The sequence below is a fragment of the Arachis ipaensis genome, chromosome B2, assembly GCF_059453495.1.
Source record: "Arachis ipaensis isolate K30076 ecotype BB chromosome B2, ASM5945349v1, whole genome shotgun sequence".
In the NCBI taxonomy this organism is placed as follows: domain Eukaryota; kingdom Viridiplantae; phylum Streptophyta; class Magnoliopsida; order Fabales; family Fabaceae; genus Arachis; species Arachis ipaensis.
In genome coordinates this window covers 52,471,584-52,493,592 of record NC_142437.1, presented here as the reverse complement: position 1 = coordinate 52,493,592, position 22,009 = coordinate 52,471,584, and the positions used below count along the sequence as shown (strand labels likewise).

The following is a 22,009-nucleotide window of genomic DNA, read 5'->3' as shown; positions in this document are numbered from 1 at the left end:
CATGATAGACAAAATGCTGAAACACCAGGAAATGGTAGCCAAGAATCAGGAAGCCTCCCTGAAGAGCCTAGAGAGACAGATGGGGCAACTCTCCAAGCAAGTATCTATTGAGAGACCTTCAAACTCACTGCCCAGTGACACAATTCCAAATCCCAAGGAAGAATGCAAGGCAATACAATTAAGGAGTGGGAGAGCATTGATAAGCAACAATGACACTACAAGGAAGCAAGCAGAGAACATCAAAGAACCAATGGAGGATGAGAATCAAACAAAGGTAGATGAGGCTACTAAGCAAGTTGTGATGCCAAACAAAGACACTGAGAAACTCAAAGAGAAGGACAACCAGCCACATAGCTCAAAAGAAGTAGCTCAGGGGCAGCAGCAAATAGGAAAAAGCATCACACCTCCACTGCCATATCCCCAGAGGTTCAACAAAGAGGTTAAAGACCGGCATTTTCACAAATTCCTTGAGATCTTTAAGAAGCTAGAAATTAATATCCCCTTTGCCGAAGCACTTGAGCAAATGCCTCTATATTCCAAATTTCTGAAGGATCTCATCAACAAGAAAAGAAGCTGGGATGAGAAAGAAACCGTAATGATTACTGAGGAATGCAGGGCCTTGATTCAAAAGGGGCTTCCTCCCAAGCTTGAGGACCCAGGGAGCTTCCTGTTGCCTTGCACCATTGGGGAATTGACCATCACTAAAGCAATGTGCGATCTCGGAGCAAGTATTAACTTAATACCATCCTCCTTGGTGAAAAAGCTGCATATAGAGGAGGTCAAACCAGTACAAATGTCTTTGGAGCTGGTAGACAAGTCAATGGTATACCCCAGGGGTGTAATTGAAAATCTTTTGGTCAAGGTGGACAGTTTTATTTACCCTGCTGATTTTGTGGTTCTAGAATCAAACAATGATGATGGTGACTCTGTTATACTGGGAAGGCCATTCTTGGCCACTGCTAGAGCTATCATAGACGTAGAGGAAGGGGAATTAACTCTCAGGATGCATGACCAGAGCATCACTCTGAAGGTGTTACCAGAGGCACAATTTAGCAAGGAAAAGAAAGACTATATGAAAAATGACCAGGAAAGTCACAACAACATCCCAATGCTAAGGATTGTGCAGACTGATGAAAAAGCCCAAGAGGAGGTTAGAGTATTAGACACTAAAAAGAGAGGTCCCCAAGGAAAACCTACGGCCAGAAAAGAAAGAACAACAAAAGGAAAGATGAAACGCAGAAACAAAGCAAAAAGGGGTTGGAAGAATAGAAAGATTCCAACAGAGGGGCTTTCCAAAGGTGACAAAGTGCAGCTGATATATCAACAGCTGGGGGGCAAATCAACAAACCGAGGATTACTACACTGTCAGCAACATACTATCATTAGAGCATGCTGAAATAGAACACCAGAAAACAAAGAAGAGGATCACGGTCAGAGGAGAAAAATTGAGGCCCTACAAGCACCAACCACCATAAAAGAAAGTCTCAATGTCAAGCTAGTGACAATAAAAGAGCGCTTGTTGGGAGGCAACCCAACCGGAGGTAGTTTTCTTTTCATAACTTTTTCAATAAGAGTGTTGGATAACTGCTATGTATTGCAAGAAGCTAAGTTTGGTGTTGCACACCAAAAACAATTGAAGGAAGAATGCAAGATGCTAAGTTTGGTGTTCCACCAAAACTTCATTCTAACTTCCTGCACATTGCTAGTTCCAAGCAATCAAACAGATTATTCAACAACTTAACTATTTTTGTTTAGTCCCAATATCTTAACCTTTAGCAAGGACACAAAAGTTTGCCCAGAGTTAACCTGTTGAATCAGAAGAAGTAGCAAGGAATTAAGTGGGAATTAACCACCAATTGAAGGTCCCATGCATAAAGACTCAAAAAAGGGCACAACAGAAAGAAGAACAAAAGAAATGCAAACCAATAGGTTGTATCTATACTTAACCTTTACTGTTGGGAAATATTTTTGATTGATGTCTTGATAAAGTGTTCATTTAGTTCAAACAGATTCAAACTTCCCTTAGAATAAGTAAACTAGCTTATGTGTGTGCTTGTGTGTTCATTTTCACTTAACAAGAAGCATGTGTTGTCCCCTGCACTTTTAATTCAATAAAAGAACAGTTTGAATGTGAAGCAAGATAGTCTCTGTCAGATAGAAGTAGAATAAAAGTAAGTGGTGGTATGTGTGTGATTGTATATTAGCTCACTTTTAGTGAATAAAGAGCCAGGATATCTCCTTCTAAGTAAAGAGTGGCTTACTGTCTATGAATCTCAATTAAATTAAATTCCTTGGTTAGAAAGAAAAACAAAAAGAAGGAAAGAAAAAAGATAGCCAAAAAGTGGCAGAACAAAAGAAAAACAAAAAGAAACAAAGCTGGACACCAATAGCTTGAACCTTAGAATATATGCCTGTGGTGTCTTTGTATTAGGATCTGCTTGGATTATTAAGCTCTTTGGAGTGCATCAACACTTGGTGACTTGGGTTAACTAACCCGGGATCATCAGCTGAAAGTCCACTATCAAGAGCAACTTAACTACAAGGCATTTAGTAACCCAAAGAGGTGCTGGGCATCAATGTTCTAAGAAGGAATGTGAGCCAAGTGTCTATAGTGAATAATGTGTCAAGTATAAAGAAAAGAAAATGGACTTGCTACACATGACACTCAAATAAAGCTTATAAACAAAGTAATAGCCAAGGATAAAGGAATAATGAGAGGTCATAGCAGTGTGTCACTTGAAGCTTGAAGGAGACTTTCTAGGCCTAGGAGTCAATAAGAAGTGAGTATTTGCATATCCACACAAAACCCCATGAACTATCAATAATACTCTGCTAGCATGAACATCCTCTTCCATTTCATTCTTTCTTCTCAATAAATCTTTTCTTGCTTGGGGACAAGCAAGCTTTAAGTTTGGTGTTGTGATGACAAGTCATCCTAGCCTATTTTAGCTAGTCTTTTTCTTTTGTTTTGTTTAGAATTATGCACTTTCTTGAGCTACAAGCAAGCTAATTGAGTAGATTTTCATGTTTCCCTTGATTGAACCAACCATATATGAATTCATGCCATTTCATGAGGTTTTAGGCTATATTTGTTGCATATTATGAAAGAATGAATATCTCATGATTTTGAGCATAGCTTTGATGAGTTTGGTTGATTAATGATATGTGAAGAAAGCTTGGAGAAAAGTTGAAGCAAGAAGGAATGGCTAGGAGTGAAGAGAGGACAATGGAATAAGTGAAATTGAACCGGGAAGCAAGAAGCTGGACCTAAAGTTAGCATCAAACTTTTGCACAAACTTTTGGTTGAAAAGTTAGCCCCAACGTTAGCCCCCTAACTTGGAGGCTAACGTTGGAACTTGAAAATTCTCCCCTGGGCTTCAAAAGTTTGCGCCAATGTTAGCCCCCTAACTTTGAGGCTAACGTTGGCACATGGATTTCTCCCCTGGGCACCAAAAGTTTGCGCCAACGTTAGCCCCCTAACTTTGAGGCTAACGTTGGCACATGAATTCCTCCCTGGCCATCCAACGTTTGCGCCAACGTTAGCCCCCTAACTTGGAGGCTAACGTTGGCACATGAATTACAATGGGGAAGGAGCAAAAGTTTGCGCCAACGTTAGCCCCCTAACTTGGTGGCTAACGTTGGCGCCACTAGCACACAAGGCATTGCCAACGTTAGGGTCAAAGTTAGACCCCTAACGTTGGCACCAACGTTCACACCAGCAAATTGTGCTGGCTGCTATGAAAAGTTGGAGCCAAAGTTAGACCCCTAACTTTGGCTCAAACTTTTGGTCCAACTTTTGCCAACCTCAAAACCGATTCAATTGGTTCACTTCGGTTCTTCTTCAAACTTCAAGAGCAATCAACCAAGGCCTCTTTCAACCCAATTCCACCAAGAGCAAAGGCCCAACTCAAGGCTTGAAGATCATTGGAAGAAAGTGTATAAATAGGATAGAATTCAAGTTCTTCAGGGAGCTTTCCTTTTGGAATTTTCATAATAGTTTTCGGAGAGCTTTTGAACTTTAATTTCTTTGTTTTCATTGCTTTCAATTTCATTTTACACTTGCCTTGGATCTTGGATTGGAGAATTGAAGAAATTCTGTTTCAATCTCAATCTTGGATCTCTCTGTTCTTTACTGTTAATTGAATTCAATTTTCTGTTAATTGCTCCTCATCTCTTTTCTTTGCAATTTACATTCTCCTTGCAATTGTTCTTGTTGGATCTAGGAAGGCATTGAGATCTAGACTTGGTTTTCTAGTCTCTGGGTCCTGAGATCTACATTTCCTATTTCATTTCTTTGTTTACTGCTTTCTATGTTCATTTACTTTTCTGCTTCATATCCGGTTCAATCCCAAATAGCTTTTACTCTTCTGTTTAATGCAATTCAACTCTTCCTTGTTTAAATTCTGCAAATCCATTCCCCAATTCCCTTTACAATTCCAGTTGTTTACATTTCTTGCACTTTAAGATTCCGTAATTTACATTTCTTGCACTTTAAGTTTCTGCTATTTAATTTCTTGTCCTTTACGTTTCAGCAATTTATTTCTTGTTCTCTTTACTTCAATGCAATTTAATTCTGCAAGTCACAAAACAATCAACCAAATCTTGATTTGCTTGACTAAATCAACCACTAAGCTAAAATTGCTCAATCCTTCAATCCCTGTGGGATCGACCTCACTCCCGTGAGTTTTTATTACTTGATACGACCCGGTACACTTGCCGGTTAGATTTGTGTGTTTTGGGAGAGATTTATTTTTCCTCCAAAATATCTCATCAACGCCCGGAATAGCAGAGTTGCTCTGTTTGACGGCATTGAGGAGGGAGGCATCCGAGCATCATCACTTTACTCCTCCTATAATGAAATTGATGAACAAGATAACGAGCGAGCAATGGGTGGATTGCAAGATTGAGTCAGTTTGTTGAAAAGAGTAAGTTTAATTTTTCTTGTAAAATAATCTAGACCTAAGTTTGTTCTTCCTGTATATTATACTTGAAGAACGCTGTGAATTATGATCATTTCCTCATTTATTTCTTTTCAGCTGTTGGTAACCTTCTCATTATTTTGAATTGTTAACGTGTTGTTGATGTGATTGTAACAGATCTCAAGTGATATACACGAGGAGGTGGATAGTCATAACCGGATGCTGGACCGCATGGTTTGCATATAACTATAAAAAATATTTACCATTTGCACTGCTACTTTTTTGTTCTTCTTTGATAAAATGTTGGTATTTGTTTAGGGGAATGACATGGATTCTTCAAGAGGAGTTCTTTCAGGAACTGTGGACAAATTCAAAATGGTATGTGGATTGTGGAATTGTAAAACCATATGGCTTTTGCAGTAGAGTTTTCATCTGGTTCTGATTTTTCTTTGTATTTGTTTTCTTCTCTACTTTTTTTCCCTACTCTTTTAATTATGTTGTACCTTCTTTCAGGTCTTTGAGAAAAAATCCGGCCGAAGAATGTTTTCACTTATAGCATCCTTTGTTGTGCTTTTCCTTATAACATACTTTTTCACTGTCAGTTTCTGTTCTGTTCTTGATTCTTGATTTTTGTTGATTTTGAATTTGTTCTCTAACTTTTGTGGTTGCAGTTTTTTATTTATTTGATTTTAATTTGTTGTTTGGTGTTCTCATGTCAATTTTGGTTAAGTGCTCTCTGTTCTTATTTTATTTTGATCACTCAGGTTTCGATCCCAGAATTGTACAATGGAATAGGTGATAAGCTTCCTAAATTTTATTATTCTGTTATCTTGTGTAAATTTTGTCCAATAAAATTCCTTTTTTCTGCTTTCCAGCACTTGTATACACCATTATTTTCTTGAAGATCGGTTCCCAATTCCTTTTCAGAAAAGCTACCATTCGTAATTCATAACTTCCTTTTTATCCTGCTTGTTTTATGGGATACTAGAAAATGTAGATGGATTTTCTGGTAGATTCCATTTTCTTCATTTAACATTTCTTTGTAGTTGGTCTTTAAGTTCTAGACAGGAGATGATGTGTATTCACTTTTCTTATGTCACATAATTTTCATTTGGAGTGTTTTTATTTTATTATTATTACTATTTGCTAATTCATATTAGGGAACAACTTTTTCTATAACATGTGGCATGTAAAACTGCATAGAATTTAAGACAAAATGGTATCCTACTGTTCCAACTAACATTTGAAGTTTTGAGATGTCAAAATATAATGTCACTCTACATCACTAGCAGAATCCCAACTTGGTTTGGGGGCACTGAATGATGCAGCTCACTTCCCACATGCAAGATTTAGTTTAACTGTTCAAGTCAGTTAGAAAATGATCCCACATTCAGTTATATCAACCGAAAAAGAGTCAGGCCTATTAGCAGAATTGAATGGAACTGAGTAATTCAACTCATTATTACATTTGTCATCGAATTCTATTGAGACTTAAACTCTTTTTCCCTTTCCCTTCCTCTCATTCCCTTCTTCTTCTTCCTACCCTAGACCCTAAACATTTACCTTACAGAAAAGTATAGGTTTTTAAAGGTAGTGTAACATTGGAAAATGAATTTCCAGGATGCATGAGCAGCAGAAAAGCATTATTATCAACAGAGCATTAATAAGGAGGGTAAAACAAGATATAAAAGCTGTGAGTAAATGTAATTTAGAATAAATTGAGAGATAAAGCAGGCACAAGAAGTTTGGTTTTGGTGTGAACTTTGTTTCAGTTTTGCCATGTGTGTGTTCCAAGTTTTGGTTAACTTTTTCTTTCTTTGATAGGCGAGGGTTTTGGAATTGTTCAATGTATATTGTGTGTTTAGTCAAATTGAATTGCTGATATATGCAGAGAGTGTGCTATCCTGCAATACCAAATGGAAGCCCTGTCATCAGTGGGATCTACAATAGAAAACTGTTTTGAATGCATTATTTTAGCTATCAAATTTAATTTTGTTAGGAAAATTGCCCTGTCTCTGTTTCTGTTGCTGTTCTCATTTACTTCAGATTATAATTAAAATTGCTGCCGAGAATGGTATTCGAAAAATTTTGATTGGACAGTAAGTATCTTAATCATTTGAATTTTTCAATGAATCTTTCTAAAACAAATATGAAGAACTTTGTAACACAAGATGGCAGTAAATGACATCATCATAAGGATAAAAAATCTTTGATGGACTAGTGCATCACCTTATTGTTCACAATCCTCTAGTGTGTATTATTATTAACATGACTCTCTTAATAGAAATTTAGGACAACTTATCTTTCTAATACGGGAAGGTATATTGTCAACACCAGCTATATCTGCTGTGATAAGGAAGTAGAAGGCGAGCCAATCTAATTAACCCCTTTTTATCTTAGTCCTGGTGCGTTGGGTTATTTTTTGCTGTAAAATATGTAATGATTCCTATTTATTGATTGATTTATTATGTTTGCAGACTGATTTGAGGTTCCAGAACCATGCTGTCCTTGCTTTCCACGAAGCTGCTGAAGCCTACTTGGTTGGTTTGTTTGAGGACATCAACTTGTGTGCCATCCATGCCAAGAGGTCACCATAATGCGCAAAGACATTCAGCTTGCTCGCCGCATCCGTGGTGAACATGCTTAGGCTGATTGATTTCATGCTTCTTGATCGCTTCGGAATACACCTTGTGTTACTAGTTTAGTATTGTTCAAGTTTCCTATGCCATTGTATAGTTCTTGACAACCTTTTAGGTTTCAATTGATGTCTTTAGAATGATTATTTTGGTTATGGTACAGTAGATCATAGAAAGATACTACAAATCGAATGATTTGATTACTGGTGTAAGACAGTTTATTTTGGATTTAGCTCTTAATAATTAATATTAACTTTGATACAATTTTGAATGTGTTGGGTATTTGATATGTGAACTTCAGTAGAATTTCTTTCTCAACATGACAGCAATGATAGTGAGCTTTGTGATTTAACGGCCGTATCTCTTGTTATTGCCACGCTTTAAAAGCATGACCGTATCTACTCCTATTGCCACGCTTTAAAAGCGTGGCCATATCTCCCTCTATTGCCACGCTTTAAAAGCGTGGCCGTATCTCCCTCTATTGCCATGCTTTGCCACGCTTTAAAAGCGTGGCCGTATCTCCCTCTATTGCCACGCTTTAAAAGCGTGACCACATCTTTCACATACAGCCACGCTTTAAAAGCGTGGCCATATCTCCCACCTATGGCCACGTTTTTAAACGTGACAATCTATAAAAAACGTGGCAAAAAAAAAACGTGGCAATAGGTTTGAAAAAGCGTGGCGACAGAGCAACCGCCACCCTTGAAGAGGCCACCCTTTCAAAAGCGTGGCGATAGCTCAAAAAGCGTGGCGAAAAGCTATCGCCACGCTTTTTTCAGCTTTTCGCCACGCTTTAAAAACGTGGCAATAGACATATTTTCTTGTAGTGTTGAAAGAACCTTTGAGCATAATTATTCTCTTGCTTGGGGACAAGCAAGTTTTAAGTTTGGTGTTGTGATGACAAGTCATCTTAGCCTAGTTTCACTAGCCTTTTTCTTTGTTTTTATTAGGTTTTATGCACTTTCTTGCATTCTAAGTAAGTAATTTGGATTAAAAATGCATAACTTCTTTGAATCAAACAACCACCATGTAATTGATGCTAAATCATGAGGTTTAAGCTAAAGTAAGTAATTTGGATTAAAAATGCATAACTTCTTTTAATGATTTATAAGCCTTGTGAATTTAGTGATACTTTGATTGGTTGTTTTGATTACTTGTAGGTGAAGAAAGAAGAAAATAAGAAAGTGTGGCTTAAGGAATGTGTCCAAAGGAAGCAACAAGCGTGCCCAAGAGAGGAAAAGCGTGGCAAAAATCAAAGAAGAAAGGAAAGCTAAGTTGAGAAAGCAAACTGAGCGTCACAATGAAAAGTGGGAAAGTAGACATCCAGGACTCAAAATGGATTTTCTGGAGCTACAAGACTCCAAATGGCGTGCTTCGAATTGCATTGGAAAGTAGACATCCAGGGCTTTCCAGCAATATATAATAGTCCATACTTTGCTCAAGGATAGACGACGTAAACTGGCATTCAACGCTAGTTTTCTGCCCAATTATGGCGTCCAGCGCCAGAAACAAGTTGCAAGTTGGAGTTCAACGCCAGAAAAGGATCCAAAGCTGGTGTTGAACGCCCAAAACAGCCCCAGGCACGTGAGAAGCTTTAGTCTCAGCCCCAGCACACACCAAGTGGGCCCCAGAAGTGGATTTCTGCACTATCTGTTATAGTTTACTCATTTTCTGTAAACCTAGGCTACTAGTTTAGTATTTAAACAACTTTTAGAGATTCATTTTGCATCTCATGACATTTTAGATCTGAATTTTGTACTCTTTGACGGCATGAGTCTCTAAACTCCATTGTTGGGGGTGAGGAGCTCTGCTGTGTCTAGATGAATTAATGCAAGTATTTCTGTTTTCCATTCAAAAATGCGTGTTCCTATCTAAGATATCCATTCGCGCCTAACTATGGAGAAGGTGATGATCAGTGACATTCATCACCTTCCTTAATCCATGAACGTGTGTCTGACAATCACCTCCGTTCTACATCAGATTGAATGAATATCTCTTAGGTTCCCTAATCAGAATCTCCGTGGTATAAGCTAGATTGATGGCGGCATTCATGAGAATCCGGAAAGTCTAAACCTTGTCTGTGGTATTCCGAGTAGGATTCTGGGATTGGATGGCTGTGACAAACTTCAAACTCGCGAGTGCTGGGCGTAGTGACAGACGCAAAAGGATAGTAAATCCTATTCCGGTACGACTGAGAACCTGCAGATGATTAGCCGTGTGGTGACAGCGCACCTGGACCCTTTTCACTAGAAGGATGGATGGTAGCCATTAACAACGGTGATCCACCTACACACAGCTTGCCATAGGAGGACGTGCGTGCGTGAATCAGAAGACAGAGGAAAGCAGAGATTCTGAAGACAAAGCATCTCCAAAACTCCAACACATTCTCTATTATTGTATACCAAGTATTTATTTTATGTTCCCTTGTTCATTTGCAAGTCAACTGATAATTATAATTGACCTCCTAACTGAGATTTACAAGATAACCATAGCTTGCTTCAAACCAACAATCTCTGTGGGATTTGACCCTTACTCACGTAAGGTATTACTTGGACGACCCAGTGCACTTGCTGGTTAGTGGTACGAGTTGTAAAAAGTGTGATTTATAATTCGTGCACCAAGTTTTTGGCGCCGTTGCCGGGGATTGTTCGTGTTTGAACAACTGACGATTTATTTTGTTTCTTAGATTAGGAAAATTTTTCTTTTTTGGTTTAGAGTCTCTTATTATTGTTCTTGGTTAAAAATATCCTTCTTCAAAACAAGTGTTACATTTACTGTCCAATTGGCTAGAGCGTTGGTCTAAGTCCGTGGCAGTTTGGTATACCTTTTTTTTAAAATCTTTTTCAAAAATAATAATTTCTCTATTAAATTTTGTACCAAACTTTAAGTTTGGTGTTTTCTTATTGATTTCCCTTTGATTTTCGAAAAATTTAGTTTGGTTTTCTAAAAATTTTAAATTTGGTGTTCCATATTCATGTTCTTATGTTCTTGTGAATCTTCAAGGTGTTCTTGAGTTTTTCCTTGTGTCTTGATCTTAAAATTTTTAAGTTTGGTGTTCCTTGGTGTTTTCCCTCCAAAATTTTTAAAAACAAGGAGCATTAGATCTAAAAATTTTAAATCTTGTGCTATCTTATTGTTTTTCTCTCTCCTCTTTAAATTCAAAAATATCTTTTCTCTCTATTTTAAAGCAAATTTTCGAAACTTACTTTTAAAATTCAGATTTTTTTAAAATTTAAAACTTTTTTTCAAAAAATCATCATATTCTTTTCAAAACTTCCTAACCACTTTCTCTCTCCTCATTTTTTTTTCGAAAATTTTCAACCATTTTTGTTTATTTTATTTTAATTTGTTTCATTTTTGAAATAAATAAATAAATAAAAATAAATTTTTTATTTGACATCATCTCCCTTTCTCCATCATGGAGCTAAGTCGAAATGAACAGTCCATGAGGACTCTGGGGTCATATGCTAACCCCTCTACTGCTTCATATGGGAGTAGTATCTGCATACCCTCCATTGGAGTCAGTAGCTTTGAGTTGAATCCTCAGCTCATTATCATGGTGCAGCAAAGTTGCCAATATTCTGGTCTTCTACAGGAAGAACCTACAGAGTTTCTGGCACAATTTTTACAAATTGCTGACACAGTACATGATAAAGAAATAGATCAGGATGTCTACAGACTATTACTATTTCCGTTTGCTGTAAAAGATCAAGCTAAGAGGTGGTTAAATAACCAACCTAAGGCCAGCATAAGGACATGGAAACAGCTGACAGAAAAATTCCTAAATCAATACTTTCCCCCAAAACGGATGACACAGCTAAGGCTGGACATCCAAGGCTTTAAACAAGGAGATAATGAATCTCTTTATGATGCATGGGAGAGATACAGAGAGATGCTACGAAAATGCCCCTCTGAAATATTTTCAGAGTGGGTTCAGTTAGACATCTTCTATTATGGGCTTGCGGAAGGAGCTCAGATGTCTCTAGATTACTCAGCTGGTGGATCTATCCACATGAGAAAGACAATTGAAGAGGCTCAAGAGCTCATTGATACAGTTGCCAGGAATCAGTATCTGTACCTAAGCAGTGACCCTTCCATGAAAGAAGAGGTTAAAATAGTAACTGCTGAACTCAGCCCTGTAAAACAAGCTGCTGAATTCAATCAGCAATTGGACTTTCTAACAAAGCAGTTAGCCGAATTCAAGGATAAACTACAAGAGACAAGGATGGCTAATATAAATATGGAAGAACAATTGAAGCAAACAAAGCAGCAGCTGTCAAGACAAATAACAGAAGAATGCCAAGCAGTTTAATTAAGAAGTGGGAAAACATTAAATACCCCACCTCAAGGCAGCAAAGAGCTAAGGAATGAGCAAACCACCCAAAATTCACCTGAGGACAGTAAGAGCCCAGGGAAAAGTAATTCTGGCATTAAAACGCCAGCAATCTGGTGGAAGGCTGGCGCTGAACGCCCAGACCATGCCCAAGACTGGCGTTCAACGCCAGTAACAAGCAAGGACTGGCGTTCAATGCCAGAAACAAGCAAGGATATGGCGCTGAACGCCCAAAATGGGCAAGATCTGGCACTGAACACCCAAAATGGGCACAGTTCTGGCGTTCAGACACCAGGAACAGACAAGGAGTTGGCGTCTCACGTCACTCCAGCTTCTAACTCTGGCAATCAATTGCCAGTGAGGGATCAGACACACACAAGTGCTGATGACAACCCCTCTAAAAAGGCTTCTTCAACCACTTCTGTAGGCAATAAACCTACAGCAACTAAGGTTGAGGAATATAAAGCCAAGATACCTTATCCTCAAAAACTCCGGAAAGAGGAGCAGGATAAGCAATTTGCTCGCTTTGCAGATTATCTCAGGACTCTTGAAATAAAGATTCCATTTGCAGAGGCACTTGAGCAAATACCTTCTTATGCCAAGTTCATGAAAGAGATCTTGAGTCATAAAAAGGATTAGAGAGAAACAGAAAGAGTTCTCCTCACTGAAGAATGCAGTGCAGTCATTCTAAAAAGCTTTCCTGAAAAGCTTAAAGACCCTGGGAGTTTTCTGATACCATGCATATTAGAAGGTAATTGCACCAAGACAGCTTTGTGTGATCTTGGGGCAAGCATCAACCTAATACCTGCATCCACTATCAGAAAGCTTGGCTTAACTGAAGAAGTTAAACCAACCCGGATATGTCTCCAACTTGCTGATGGCTCCATTAAATACCCATCAGGCGTGATTGAAGACATGATTGTCAGAGTTGGGCCATTCGCCTTTCCCACTGACTTTGTAGTGCTGGAAATAGAGGAGCACAAGAGTGCTACTCTCATTCTAGGAAGACCCTTCCTAGCAACTGGACGAACCCTCATTGATGTCCAACAAGGGGAAATAACCCTGAGAGTCAATGATGATGAGTTTAAGTTGAATGCTATCAAAGCCATGCAGCATCCAGACACATCAAAAGACTGCATGAAAGTTGATCTTATTGACTCTTTGGTAGAAGAGATCAACATGGCTGAGAGTCTCGAATCAGAGTTGGAAGACATCTTTAAAGATGTTCAGCCTGATTTGGAGAATTCAGAGGAGATGAAAGAGCCTCTGAAATTTCCTCTGGAAGAGGAAAAACCTCCTAAACCCGAGCTCAAACCATTACCACCATCCCTGAAATATGTATTTCTGGGAGAAGGTGACATTTTTCCAGTGATCATAAGCTCTGCTTTAAATCCACAGGAAGAGGAAGCACTCATTCAAGTGCTAAGGACACACAAGACAGCTCTTGGGTGGTCCATAGGTGACCTTAAGGGCATAAGCCCAGCTAGATGCATGCACAAAATCTTATTGGAGGATAATGCTAAACCAGTGGTTCAACCACAGAGGCGACTAAATCCAGCCATGAAGGAAGTGGTGCAGAAAGAGGTCACCAAATTACTAGAGGCGGGGATTATTTATCCTATTTCTGATAGCCCCTGGGTGAGTCCTGTCCAAGTCGTCCCAAAAAAGGGAGGCATGACAGTGATCCATAATGAAAAAAATGAACTGGTTCCTACAAAAACAGTTACAGGATGGCGCATGTGTATTGACTACAGAAGACTCAATACAGCCACCAGAAAGGATCATTTTCCTTTACCATTCATAGACCAGATGCTAGAAAGACTGGCAGGTCATGATTATTACTGCTTTTTAGATGGCTACTCAGGCTATAACCAAATTGTAGTAGATCCCCAGGATCAAGAGAAAACAGCATTCACATGTCCATCTGGAGTGTTTGCTTATAGAAGGATGCCATTTGGGCTGTGTAATGCGCCTGCAACCTTCCAGAGATGCATGCTCTCTATTTTCTCTAATATGGTGGAAAAATTTCTGGAAGTCTTCATGGATGAATTCTCAGTATATGGAGACTCATTCAACTCCTGTCTTGATCACCTGAAACTTGTCCTGAAGAGATGCCAAGAGACCAACCTAGTCTTAAACTGGGAAAAATGTCACTTCATGGTGACTGAAGGGATTGTCCTTGGGCATAAAATCTCAAACAAGGGAATAGAGGTGGATCAAGCAAAAATAGAGGTAATTGAAAAATTACCACCACCTGCCAATGTTAAGGCAATCAGAAGCTTTCTGGGGCATGCAGGATTCTATAGGAGGTTTATAAAGGATTTTTCGAAAATCGCAAAACCTCTAAGTAATCTGCTAGCTGCTGACACGCCATTTGTGTTTGACACAGAGTGTCTGCAGGCGTTTGAAACGCTGAAAGCTAAGTTGGTCACAGCACCAGTTATTTCCGCACCAGACTGGACATTACCATTTGAGCTAATGTGTGATGCCAGTGATCACGCCATTGGTGCAGTATTGGGACAGAGGCATGACAAGCTTCTGCACGTCATTTATTATGCTAGTCGCGTTTTAAATGATGCCCAGAAAAATTACACAACCACAGAAAAAGAATTACTTGCAGTGGTTTATGCCATTGACAAGTTCAGATCATACTTAGTAGGATCAAAAGTGATTGTGTATACTGACCATGCTGCTCTTAAATATCTACTCACAAAGCAGGATTCAAAACCCAGGCTCATCAGATGGGTGTTGCTTCTGCAAGAGTTTGATATAGAAATAAGAGACAGAAAAGGGACAGAGAACCAAGTGGCTGATCATCTGTCCGGGATAGAGCCAGTAGAAGGGACGTCCCTCCCCTCTCTTGAGATCTCTGAGACTTTTCCGGATGAGCATTTATTTGCCATTCAGGAAACACCATGGTTTGCCGATATTGTAAACTATAAAGCTGCAAGGTTCATACCCAAAGAGTACAACAGGCAACAAAAGAAAAAATTAATCACTGATGCAAAGTACTACTTGTGGGATGAACCCTATCTCTTTAAGAGATGTGCAGACGGAATAATCCGTAGGTGTGTTCCTAGAGAAGAAGCACAGAGGATCCTATGGCATTGCCATGGATCTCAATATGGAGGCCATTTCGGAGGTGAGCGAACAGTCACCAATGTCCTCCAATGTGGCTTCTATTGGCCCACACTCTATAAAGATTTCCGAGAGTTTGTACGTAACTGTGACAGTTGCCAAAGAGCTGGTAATCTGCCTCATGGTTACGCCATGCCTCAACAAGGAATCTTGGAGATTGAGTTGTTTGACGTATGGGGAAATTGACTTCATGGGACCTTTCCCACCATCATTCTCAAACACTTATATTCTGGTGGCAGTTGACTATGTATCAAAATGGGTTGAGGTCATTACCACACCCACCAATGATACTAAAACAGTGCTGAAGTTCATCCAGAAATATATCTTCAACAGGTTTGGGGTCCCTAGAGTACTAATCAGTGATGGGGCACTCACTTCTGCAACAAACAGCTTTACTCTGCCATGGTCCTATATGGGATTCGCCACAAGGTAGCGACTCCATATCATCCACAGACTAATGGACAAGCTGAAGTCTCTAACAGAGAGCTAAAAAGAATCCTAGAACGGACTGTAAATACCCGTAGAAAGGATTGGGCAAGAAGCTTGGATGATGCTCTGTGGGCATACAGAACAGCATTCAAGACTCCTATAGGGACCTCTCCATACCAACTGGTCTATGGTAAGGCATGTCACCTGCCCGTGGAACTGGAACATAAAGCCTACTGGGCAACCAGATTCCTAAACTTTGATGCCAGATTAGCTGGAGAAAAAAGGTTGCTCCAGCTAAATGAGCTAGAGGAATTCAGATTCACTGCTTTCGAAAATGCCAAGCTTTATAAAGAAAAATAAAAAAAGTGGCATGACAGAAAGCTGTCATCTAGAATCTTTGAACCAGGACAAAAGGTTCTGCTGTTCAACTCTAGGCTCAGGCTATTCCCCGGGAAACTGAAGTCCCGGTGGAAGGGACCATATGTGATTACAAGTGTATCACCATATGGTTATGTGGAGCTTCAAGATATTGATTCTGATAAGAAGTTCATTGTCAATGGACAGAAAATCAAGCACTATCTTGAAGGCAATGTTGAGCAAGAGTGCTCAAGGCTAAAGCTAGACTAAAAGCTCAGCAAGGTCCAGCTAAAGACAATAAAGAAGCGCTTGCTGGGAGGCAACCCAGCCATGGGGCATCAATCCTCTAAGCATTTTGCCCTATTTTTATTTTTATTTTTATTTATTTATAAAAAGTTCACTGATCCTAAGGTAAAGAGTCAATTGTATAAGTTCACAGGGTTACAGAAGGATTCTGCACACAAAACAGAGAAAAAGAGCTCACTGGCAAGAAAACGCCAGTAAAAGTCTGTTTTGGGCGTTCAACGCCCAACAGAAGCATCCACTGGGCATTGAACGCCAGTGAGGATAGCCATCTGGGCGTTAAACACCAGAAAGAAGCTCTTTCTGGGCGTTTAACGCCAGATTTACAGCATTCTGGGCGTTCAGAAAAATGCCCAGTAACAAAGGACTTCCTGGCGTTCAACGCCAGAAAGAAGCAGCAGCTGGGCGTTGAACGCCCAGGAGAGGCATGATGAGTTATTTTGGTGAGAAACGAATTTCTACCAAAACACCCAAAACTAACCGGCAAGTGTACCGGGTCGTATCAAGTAATAAAAACTCACGGGAGTGAGGTCGATCCCACAGGGATTGAAGGATTGAGCAATTTTAGCTTAGTGGTTGATTTAGTCAAGCGAATCAAGTTTTGGTTGAGTGATTTGTGAATTGCAGAATGTAAATTGCATGAAATTAAAGAGAGCGGGAAAGTAAATTGCTGAAACTTAAAGAACAAGAAATTAAATGGCGGAAACTTAAAGTGCAAGAAATGTAAATTGCGGAATCTTAAAGTGCAAGAAATATAAATTGCTTGAAATGTAAAGGGGATTGGGATGTGGATTTGCAGAATTTAAACAAAGAAAAACTAAATTGCATCAAACAGAAGAGGGAAGGGGAATTGGGATTGAACCGGAAACAAAGCAGTAAAGTAAATGAACATAAGAGGCAGTAAACAGGGAATTGAAATGAGAATTTCAGATCTCAGGATCCAGAGACTAGAAAACCAAGTCTAGATCTCAATGCCTTCCTAGATCCAATAAGAACCATAGCAAGGAAATTGTAAATTGCAAAGAAAAGAGATGAAGATCAAGTAACAGAAACAGAAATGCTAATTCAATTAACAGTAAAGGAAACAGAGAGATCCAAGATTGAGATTGAAACAGAATTTCTTCAATTCTCCAATCCAAGATCCAAGACAAAAGTCAAATGAAATTGAAAGCAATGAAAGCAAGAAATTAAAGTTCACTCAAGTTCAAAAGCTCTTCGAAAACTATTATGAAAATTCTAAAAGGAAAGCTCTAAAAGAAAACTCTCCCGAAAAAGCTCTCTAAACAAATTGAATTCTATCCTATTTATACACTTTCCAAAATGATCTTCAAGCCTTGAGTTGGGCCTTTGTTCTTGGTGGAATTGGGTTGAAAGAGGCCTTGGTTGATTGCTCTTGAAGATTGAAGAAGAACCGAAGTGAACCAATTGAACCGGAAATGGAGTTAGCCAACGTTGGTCTTCAACGTTAGGGTCAAAGTTAGGGGTCTAACTTTGACCCTAACTTTTCATATCAGCAAACCACATTCTTCTGGTTTAGACGTTGGCGCCAACGTTAGGGGTCTAACTTTGACCCTAACGTTGGCCTTGCTTGGTGTGATTGGTGCCAACGTTAGCCTCCACGTTAGGGGGCTAACGTTGGCGCAAACGTTGCCTACTCCCCCATTGTGATTTAAGTGCCAACGTTAGCCTCCAAGTTAGGGGGCTAACGTTGGCGCAAACGTTGGTAGCCCAGGGAGAAACTCTCAAGTTCCAACGTTAGCCTCCAAGTTAGGGGGCTAACGTTGGAGCTAACGTTGGCTACTTCCAAAGAGTGATTCATATGCCCAACGTTAGCCTCCAAGTTAGGGGGCTAACGTTGGGGCTAACTTCATGCAACCCGGTTCAATTTTCACTTATTCCATTGTCCTCTCTTCACTCCTAGCCATTCCTCTTTGCTTCAACCTTTCTCCAAGCCTTCTTCACCTATCATTGATCAACCAAACTAATCAAAGTTTTGCTCAAAATCATGAGGTATTCAATCTTCCACAATATGCAACAAATATAGTTCAAAACCTCATGAAATGGCATGAATTCACATATGGTTGGTTCAATCAAGGGAAACATGAAAATCTACTCAATTAGCTTGCTTGTAGCTTAAGAAAGTGCATAATTCTAATGAAAACAAAAGAAAAAGACTAGCTAAAATGGGCTAGGATGACTTGTCATCACAACACCAAACTTAAAGCTTGCTTGTCCCCAAGCAAGAAATGAATTTATTAAGAAGAAAGAATGAAATGGAAGAGGAAGTTCATGCTAGCAAAGTGTTATTGATAGTTCATGGGGTTTTATGTGGATATGCAAATGCTCACTTCTTATTGACTCCTAGGCCTAGAAAGTTTCCTTCAAGTTTCAAGTGACATACTGCTATGACCTCTCATTATTCCTTTATCCTTGGCTATTACTTTATTCAAAAGCTTTATTTGAGTGTCATGTGTAGCAAGTTCATTTTCTTTTTATACTTGACACATTATTCACCATAGACACTTGGCTCACATTCCTTCTTAAAACATTGATGCCCAGCACCTCTTTGGGCTACTAAATGCTTTGTAGTTAGGTTGCTCTTGATAGTGGATTTTCAGCTGATGATCCCGGGTTAGTTAACCCAAGTCACCAAGTGTTGAGGCACTCCTAAGAGCTTACTAATCCAAGCAGATCCTAGTACAAAAACATCACAGGCATATATTTCAGAGTTCAAGCTATTGGTGTCCAGCTTTATTTCTTTTTGTTTTTCTTTTGTTTTGCCACCTTTTAGCTTTCTTTGTTCTTTCTTTCTTTTTTTTGTTTTTCTTTCTAACCAAGGAATTCTATTCAATTGAGATTCATAGACAATAGGCCACTCTCTACTTAGAAGGAGATATCTTAGCTCTTTATTCACTAAAGTGAGTTATAATGCAATCACACACACCACCACTTACTTTTATTCCACTTCTAACTAACAGAGACCATTTCACTTCACATTCAAACTGTTCTTTTATTAAATTTAAAGATGCAGGGGACAACACATACTTCTTGTTAAGTGAAAATGAACACACAAGCCAACACATGAACTAGCTTACTTATTTTGAAATAACCAACACAATGCAAAGACTTTTAAATGACTACAAAAAAAAAAAAAAAATTTCAAAAACAGATTGGAACAGATAGAATGCATGTTGTGATGATCAAGGAGCAAATCCACCTTTTATTTGTCATGCCTTTTCTTTCTCCTTTCATATACTTGGCTGCTAGTGTTCCCACCATCTTTGTTTGGTGGTTCTTGATCTTGCCAAAAGCCAGCCTTGTTCATAGCCTCCTCCACTCTATCTTCAAGTCTCATAGCCCTGTTCACTTCCATCTCACTTCTCATTTTGAAAAATTCATCAAAAGTTGGGAATGCCGGATCCATGTGATGCAAATGTTCTCCAATATAGTTTAGTTTGATTTGGCTATTGACATTGTAATCGGCTTGCACTTCATACCTTGCTTCTTGGAGTGTTGTGAACTCCTTGAAGGCCTTCAAACTTTCAGCTTGCATTTGTTCCAACTTCCCAAAAGATTCATGAGATTGAAAGGCATGTTCTTCTTGCATCGCAAGAAATCTTGACTCGAATTCATTTTGTTTGTTGATTATTCTCAGCTCTCTTTCTTCTTGTGCTTGTTGGTTTTGCATGTACAGAGAATGATATTCCTCTTGCCTTGCTTGGATTCTTGTGTATTGCTGAGATAACCTCCCTATTGCTTCTTGCATTTGAGTCATGTCCATATTGCCTTGTGAGAAAAAGTGTGGCTGTTCCTCCTCCTCTTGTGGCTCTTCTTCCATGTGGGGCTCATCTTCTTCCATTTGCTCTTCTCTTTCCCTTCCTCCATGTGGCCTTCGGCCTTGGTGTGCTTCAAGGGGCATCGTCATTCGTTCAATAGTTATGGGCATGCCTTGGCTTAGCCACATTGGATTCTCCTCTTCCAATGGAACTTTGGCCTTTGCACACAACTTCCAAATGGTGCTTGGATAGTACAACCAAGATCCGGCCGAATTTTTTTTCAGCTATCTTTAGGATGTCTCTTGCAAGGATCTCATGAACTCTTATCTCTCCACCCACCATGATACAATGCAGCATTAAGGCTCTCTCCCTGTTAACTTCTGAGGTGTTCACTGTCCCCAGAATTGACCTTTTCATCAACTCATACCATCCTTTTGCCTCCGGAATGAGGTTACATCTCTTCAAGAACTTGTATCTGTTCTTGTCATCTCCCTCCCATCTTGAGTTCTCAAAACAAATGTCTCTTGCAATCTCTTCATAATTTTGATCCTCAGTCAATCTTTGTTGGTATCCCGGTTCATCAAAGCGCACTGACTTTAGTTTCAAAACTTTCTTGATTGCATCTGGGCCAAAGTCTACTTCCACCCCACGCACATAGCTCTTGTACGTTGGGGGTTCACGCATGTCAATCCTTGGGGCATTTGCATAAAACTCTCTTATAATATTGGCATTAATTCGAGAGATTGGTGATGTAAGTTCCTCCCATCTCCTCTTCCGGATCTTGTTCTTTATTTCTTGACACCCATCATCCGGCAACATGAATGGAATCTCAGGATAAATTTTTTTCTCGTTCATCCATTGAATTTGCATTTGATGAGACCAAGACTTGAACTTCCATTGGTCATACTCATGTGTTTCTTCCTCTACTATTGGATCTTTTCCTTTTCGTCGTTTGGTTCTTGAGGAGGATGCCATAATCACTTGGTTGGTTGAGAGGGAATGTGGAGAGTGTTGGAGAGTTTGATGTGTGGTTGGAGGAAAAAGAGGTTCGGACTGAACTTGCTAGGGAATTATGAAGAGAAGATTGAGTGTTTGGAGTTTAAAGTAAAAGAAAAGGTTGCACAAGACTTGTAATGTTGAGGAGTGATTCGGTCATGTGCATGGCTTGAAGGTGGTATGCTTTTATATGAGAAATAGAGGGCTAGGATGCAATTAAGCACCATGGGGATCAAGGGTGTGCATGTATGGATGAATGAAGACAAAATTTGCTCCTTCCCTAGCCTTTGCCGTGATCATTTTCAATGAGGGGCAGATTTCTTCCTTGAAGCATGTGATATGATTTTGTCCTTATGCTAAGCTTTCTTTTGTCTTGTCCTTCTTTTCATTGAAGATTCTTTGACCTCCTAGTCATCACAACAAGACACATGCATTAGTCTTATCCCACCGTAGCAATATTATTCTTTTTAGTTAAAAATATGTGAACTATCAATTCTTATCTCATGTGAGCCGTGACACTTCCTTTGGGGGACACCAAACTTGATGTTTGGTAATATATAAGGAAAATGAGTTTCTTCCTCCAATTAGTGAAGTTTAAATGTTCATAAGAATTGTTTTCATCATACTTTTCTTTTTCTCTTTTTTTTTTTTTTTTTTTTTTTTTTTTTTTTTCATGAAGGATTAATTGTATCCTTGAATTGGTGCATCAAGGTTTGATGAACACCAAACTTGCTTCTTGTCAAAGGGTTCATCACAATTAATACCTTCATTAAAAGAAAATTCTATTTATAAGGTTTTGAAAAAAATGACAAATGTATGATTATTGATGCATGAATTTCAGATTCTCATGAAGCTATGTGGACACCAAACTTAGTGTTCGGCCATATGCTCTATCAAAACATTTTAAGCATGTAAAACAAAATTCTTTATGATATTGGTTAAGTGTGCTTAAAGATATATCAACTTAGCATATGTTTCAAAATAGTGCATGCAATAAGTGGACATGTTCATGAAAAGAGAAAAGAATTCATGCATCAGGTGACCATAGTTTATTGAATGTAAAATGACAAGAATCTTAAAGCATGGGTTGCCTCCCATGGAGCGCTCTTTTATTGTCACTAG

At 39.1% G+C, this 22,009-nt stretch overlaps 1 pseudogene; it reads left to right on the top strand.

The window, feature by feature from the left end:
* The first annotated feature begins 250 nt into the window (after positions 1–250).
* Positions 251–7,516, top strand: LOC107624709 (bet1-like SNARE 1-1; annotated as a pseudogene).
* Positions 7,517–22,009: the final 14,493 nt, after the last annotated feature.